This window comes from Neovison vison, chromosome X (genome assembly GCF_020171115.1).
Source record: "Neovison vison isolate M4711 chromosome X, ASM_NN_V1, whole genome shotgun sequence".
NCBI lineage: Eukaryota > Metazoa > Chordata > Mammalia > Carnivora > Mustelidae > Neogale > Neogale vison.
This window is the reverse complement of record NC_058105.1, coordinates 5,681,607-5,688,306: the sequence shown is the minus strand read 5'-3', so window position 1 is coordinate 5,688,306 and position 6,700 is coordinate 5,681,607. Positions and strand designations below refer to the sequence as shown.

Below are 6,700 nucleotides of genomic sequence, written 5' to 3'. Positions count from 1 at the left end.
CGGAAGTTCACAGAGGCTTGGGGGGGACCTTCCTAAGGTCACACGGCAATTTGACAAGCAGACTCTCCACTGAGCAGGGAGCCCTACCCAGGGCTCCATCCCAAAGTCCTGAAATCATGACCTGATGCAAAATCAGGAGTCAGAGCGCCCCTGGTCTTGGTCTTTTTAACGTTCACCTTTAAGACTGATGGGCTGCTTCCCAAGACCTCCAACTTCTGTAGTGAATTTATGAGACCTAAAAAGAAGGCACTGATTGCCTCAATCATCCTTGGGGGTGTGCCTGCTTCCAGAGAGATCTGGACTTTTCCAATAATTTCCCCTCTGAATGCCTCGAATTTGTCAAAAAGCAAACAAAAGCCCTGAGAGTTTGTCATTTCTTCCTGCGCACAGTGGCTAGCATTTTTATTTTAGGCCACATTATGTGGACTATGTATATTTGTGTTGGGCCTTGTATAACCCGCGTCCAGAGAACATTGGTGTCCATGGACCCCGGATCGCCCTTCTCCGTTTCCCACGATTCTCCGCGTTTAGAGAGCTGCTGGGCTGGGTTAGGGTCATCAAGTGTAGTTCATAGAGCCTCAGTCCAGGAGCCGCAGTACGGGAAGAAGTCCTGGCCACTGGCCACTGTCTTTAGAGGTTCCATTTGCACTGCCACCGGCAAGGGGAGAGCTCGCAGGACACGCACGCCAGGTCCGCCGAAGGTAACCTTGGAGAGGGGACTAGAGGAGGCACAAGAATCAAGAGTACGGCTCAAGGGCAGGGCCTTAGGGTGTCAAGAGGGACAGCCGCCTTGGGCGCTGCTGAGGTTCCTGGGGCCACACCTGCACCCCAGAAGCCCTGAGTCCTTGTTGGGGCAGAACCAGTTCACACTCCCCTCCCCTCCTGGACACAGAGCCTGCCCCCTCTAGTGCCACCCTTGGGCTCCCTCCCTTTTGCATCCGGCACCCTGAAGGGGGGGGGGAAGCCGACAGGTGGCCAGTGAGAATAACTGATTCCACACCAGGAGTTCTCAGGGCACTGTGCCTGCTGTGGCGCTCAGGAGCCCTTTTTAGAAATCCTCCTGAAAGCATCTAGCCCTCAGGCCGCTATTCCTTGGGTGGGACTCATCTTACTTCCTCTGTTCCTTCCTTCCCCTGCTGGAGGCTGCCACTCCTTTATCACGCTGAGTGGAGCAAACCACAGGCTGGACACCCGTGGTCAGCACTTGCTCTGCGGCTCCAAGACGCTGGGGAGACGCTCAACTGAGGGGAGCACCATCCTGGGGACTCTGATCGACGCTAGGGCTGTAGTCTGGTCACAGGTGAATCATTATTATTTGACCCTTTTGTTTGCTCATTCATAATTCCACTGTGACCAGACTTCCTATTGAAACTCCCATTCCCCCACCCCATTCAGCAGCCCCCTGAGCCACACCCCCAGGGCAGCCAATCAGGCCCTGGCCCGCTCTGGGGATGAGACGACCCGGGTGTTGGCGAGCAAGTAGGAGCTTTGCCACCCTTCTCAGCGAAGGGCTCTGCTCCCGCTCTCCGCACAAGGCTGGCCTGCTCCCACGGTCTCCTTGGGGCGCACAGTCACGCCTACCCCAGCAGCACTTACTGGCTTCCAGTGTAATTACGGGTTTTCATGCGGTGTTCTCGCCTGGGCTTGGAGCTTCTTGCGGAGTAGTTCTTCTTGCTCCGGCTCCTCCACCCTCTCCCTTTCCGTAGGGTGCCCCGCTGCATTCGGGGCTCAGGGCGGGGTGCGCTCAGGGACGCCCTAAGAGTGGAACATTCGCTAGGACAAACGCCTCTGCTCACATCGGGGGTAACTTATGACAGGCGAGGCCTGGCGTGTCTGGCTTTATCCACTAGAATGGGCAAGAGCCTACCTGCTTCCCTCCCTACTCTGTGTTCAGGACCTGGCGCGGGGGCTTGACACCCTAAACCCGTGTTGCCCGACTCCGCAGTTGTGTTCCCGGTGACTGAGGCCCACGTCTCCTAGATGGCCGGCCCCGGCTCCCTGGGGATGAGTGAGCTGGACTGCCGGCGACCGCCACCACGGGCTGGAGGGAGAGGAGTCCGCAAGGCAGGGAGCGCAGGGGACTGTGGGCGCCGGGCGCGGGGAAGGAGCGGCCCCCTCGGGAGGGAAGCGAGCGGTGGCTGAGCCCAGGGGAGCGATCCGGGCCGTGTGCCGCGGGAAAGGCCGGGCTCTGGGGAAACTTCCCCGTCCCCGGTCCCTGTCCAGTCCCGTCCCCGAGCGGGCCAGGGCGTGAGGGCTGGCTTCCAGCCCGCGCCAGCGGCGGGGACCGGGGTCGGGGTGGTGCTCTGGGCGTTTGGTGGCCCGCGGGGCCGGCGGTCGAACACGTGACCCGCCCGGCCAATAGCGAGGCGGCCGGGGCCGCGGTCAAGGGCCCGGGGTGGCGCCGACGCGCGCGGCGGCGGAGCCGGGGGCGGGGGGCGGGGCCGCTTCAGGGCGGGGCTGGGAAGGGGCGTAGGGGGCCGCGGCAGCGCGCCGGGGGGCTGCCAGGCTGGCACGAGCCCTAGCCCCGGAGGGCCGCTGCGCGGGTGGGTCGGGCACGGTGGCGACTGCCGGGAAGCCGGCGGGGACTCCCCCCTAGAGCCAAGGCCGGAGGGAACGGGACGCTCCCTGACTCCCTGGGCGGTCGCAGCGGGAGGCGGCCCCTCAGACGCCTGCCTGCCTGGGGACTCAGCGGGGCAGGCCTGCTACCCTCACGCTGCCACCCGCCAGGGACCCCACCCCCACCCCCCTGCGCCTGCCTCCCCGTCGGGGGAGCGCCAGGGGGCAACTGCCTCACCCAGCGGACCCCGAGAGAGCGCCCGACCCGACGGAGGGAGAGGGGCCGGAACCCTAGATGAGTTTAGAGAGGGAGCGCCCGCCTGGGGCTCTGGCTGCCTCCCCACCGTGGGGGCCCCCACCAGAGGGCCTGTGAGCTCTCCACTGCGATTGCAGTGTGGCTTTTAAAACCGGGCGGTGGCAGCGGAAGCTGCATGTTCTCTCCTGCTAAGGAGGGGTGGGCTTGGGACAAATGACTACAGTGTTCACTTTAAGAGGACACCGTAAGCCTGAGCGATTTGATAAAACAAATCTCAGCGTCCACTGTTTCCAGCATCACTGTCCTCCCACTGGCACTCTCTGCTCTGGGAGTGAACCTTGGATCCCTACTTCCATGGGCTACCACATGGGCAAGGTTCTACAGTTCTACAGGCCAGCATCATAGGCCTCCTTAATTAGAAACCCCTTGCCTCCTACGGAGGGCCACGGACCCCTCCTTCCCCAGGATGTCCCCCGAACACTGGTGCAGTGGTTCCACCCTCTGGGCACAGTCCTGTATCCTGGAATCTGAAAACCCTGGGCTGAAATCCTGGCACCCCCATTTCCTAGCTTGTCTTTGAGCCTCTTTGTCTGTATCTATAAGATGGATGACCATAATGGCACCAGGATTATTCCAAGGTCCAAACACAATGTCTCCTATGAAAGTGTCTAGCACGGAAGCGGTCCTCTGAATATGGTAGTCCTCGGGCTCCTGGAGGGTATGGACTGTATCCTCTTTTCTCCCCACTCTCTCTAGCTCTGAAGTCTCCCAGATAGCTTGGTGCAAGTAGGCACTCCAGGAAAATCTGTTGTCACACTGCCTTCCCTGACCAGGACTGGTTCCCAAACTGGGCAGGGCCAAGTTTGCAGGCTGCTGCCGGGGCTGGGAGAGGGAGGCTGACCAGTCTGGCATCGTGGCTCCAAAAGGACCCACCACTGTGACCGAGTGCTTTTCGAACTGGGTGCGGAGACCTTACTTCTTGGGAGCTGAACACCCTTCAGCTGCGTCTGTAGGGCAGCACATATAGGAGCAAACATGTTTGGTTGGCTGTGTCCCTAGCTCAGTGCCGTCCCACAAGATGGTTGCTTCTGGAGGTCTGGGCGGCAGGGGCTGGAGCTCAGGCAGGCTTTATCCCCTGCTGCAATTTGCCTAGTGACCTAGATTTGTGGCCAGGCGCCGGTCTAAACTCCTGCCTGGTTTGGATGGCGCTAGGGTTTCCAGTTTTAGCAAATAAAAATACAGGATGCCCAGTTAAATTTAAATGTCAGATAAACAATGAATAGTTTTGTAGTAGTATAAGTGTGTTCCGCACAATCTTTAGGACATACTTACACTACGAAATTATTTCTTGTTTATCTGAACATCCCATGTAACTGGACTCCTGCATTTTCCCTGGCAAACCTAGCTGGAGCTTATCCAGCCGCTGGGGATTGGAGGGGCCTCGGCCATGCGGGGTAGAGTGGGAGGGGACAGCTCCCACCGAAGGCACTTTGAATTGCTGTCAGAACAATGGCATGGGTTGTTCTGTTTTTCTTTGCATAGAAAAAGAGCATTCCATGTCACTCAAAAGAAAACAGAACGGTGAATTTCAGCTCTCTGCCTTGCTCTATTGATGTTGACCCGGAACATGCCTGGACTCTGAAAGGGATATTGACTGGTAGACAAGTGGCCCTTTCATTTGTTTCTGCAACGCTCCTTCCAGGGGTTGGTGCCCACTTCCCTGTGGCCCGTTTGGCATACACCCGGGATGGGGTGTGCAGTGGCCATTTGCCTCTCCAGAGGTCCCTGTTTGGCTAGGCTTTTTTGATGCTCCAAGCACAAAGGCCACTTAATTGAGTGGCCTGAGCCACAGATGAAGGAACATAAATAAAAAAAGGAAGGGTTGGTCAATTTCCCAAACACCTCTGCAGCCTTGGGCCCTTTACGTGGCACAACCTTGAATCCTCACAATTCTGAGAGGCCCTGTTATTCCCCCTTTACAGATGGCTAACCTGAGGCCCAGACTGACAAAATGGTAGGTGTGGGATCATACAGCAGGTGCGTGCTGACGCTGGTGTTCAGACTGTTCTCTCTGAATCCGGTGCCTTAACTCTTCCTTTTTGTCCTGGCACGTGACCCTTGTGTCCACCAGCTTGCTCAATCCCTGCCCCAGGCCTCAGTTTCCCCATTCATTAAATTGGGGGGGGGGAGATAGACAAGGTGATCCCGGACATCTCTTCCAGTGATTCTCTTTTTTAAAGTTAAGTAAATTCTACTCCCAACATCGGGCTCAAACTGTTCAGCCAGCCAGGTACCCCCCAGTGATTCTCTTTTGATAGAGCTTGCCAAAAAGATGAATTCACTCACCATTTTCATGCATGCGCTTGTCACCAGCAAAGAGAATCCTGAGGATATTCTTTGGCTCAAAGCAAAAGGCTGACCAACATTCAAATTGCAAAGCTTAGCCAGCAAAACATGTGGGCTGCCTGTTCCCCATGGCATGGGCCTGGTGGCTTACAGAACTTTCTGTGCAGGCCAAGGGCTACTGCATGGAGCGCCTGGTCTCTAGGCCTGGGTAGGAACGGGGCGTTAGGATTAGCTACATGCCAAAAATACATGGGACATACTTGTGAGTTATGAAATGCAGGCCCAGCCTCTGCATCCGGACCCGACACTCCCACAGACAGCAGGAGAACAGAGGGAAAGGCTAGCTCTGCTTTCCCTTCCCAGACCTACAGAGACCCAGCAAGTGGCCAAGACTCCCCATAGATGCCGCCAAGAACCTGCTCAGCAGCAACTCAGCGGTGGCCTGACCAGAGCTGGCTGGGACCAGGGCTGAGGACCCGGAGGTGCTGCTCTTTCCGACAGGGAATGGTATCATCGTTTCCGTGTTTATAACTTCTCCCTTCTCCTCCCCTGTCGTTGGCGGCTCACTCAGAGGGTCAGTGCCCTCCTGTGAGTCCCACGACACCTGGGGCTCGACCCTCTCTTGGCCTCTGTCTCCCCCACTGGGCTGTGAAGATGGAGTCCGAGTCCTTTTCATCTTGTCCCTGTGGAGTGATCTTCTCCCAGCTCTTGGGTGACAGACTCATTACTTTCAAATCTCAGCTTAAATGTTACCTCCTCAGAGAGGCCTTTATTGACCTCCCTGGCTAACACCCTCCTGCACCGGGTTATTCTCTTTCGATGTCTACATGGCACTAATCACCGCAGAAATCAAATCATGTCTTTTTCACCGAGATGAAATTCACCTAACACGAAATAACCATTTTTAAAAAATTTATTTATTTATTTGACAGACAGAGATCACAAGTAGGCAGAGAGGCAGGCAGAGAGAGAGGAAGGGAAGCAGGCTCCCTGCTGAACAGAGAGCCCAATGCGGGGCTCAATCCCAGAACCCTGGAATCATGACCTGAGCTGAAGGCAGAGGCTTCAACCCACTGAGCCACCCAGGCGCCCCCGAAATAACCATTTTAAAGTGTACAATGCAGTGGCATTTAGTACATTGACAATGCGGTACAACCTTCATCTCTCTCTGGTTCCAAAATATGGTCATCACCCCAAGAAGAAACCCCATGGCCATCAGCTATCACCCCCCTGGGCCCTTGGCACCCACTAGTCAGCTTTCCGTCTCTCTGGATTTGCCATTGTTGTCGAGGTTCACTGATGCTGTGACACGGCGTCAGCGTTTCATCCTTTTCTGTGGCTGAATGATATTCCATGGTGTGGCTAGACCACATTTTATTTGTTCACTCGTCAGGTGATGGCCGGTTGGGTTCTCACTTTTCGGCTCTTGCAAGAGTGCTGCTGTAAACACGTGTTCAAGTTTGTGTGTGAATGTGTGTTTCCATTTCTCTCGGCTATATACCTCAGAGGGCAATTGCTGGATCAAACAGTGGCTGTATGATG

At 56.5% G+C, this 6,700-nt stretch overlaps 1 long non-coding RNA gene across 1 annotated transcript; it reads right to left on the bottom strand.

Moving 5' to 3' along the window:
- Window positions 1-318: 318 nt before the first annotated feature.
- Window positions 319-1,942, bottom strand: LOC122897151. Its single transcript, XR_006382474.1, has 3 exons — window positions 1,868-1,942; window positions 1,597-1,755; window positions 319-719 (listed from the first exon to the last, which is right to left on the bottom strand). It is a non-coding gene; the product is annotated as an uncharacterized LOC122897151 (long non-coding RNA).
- Window positions 1,943-6,700: the final 4,758 nt, after the last annotated feature.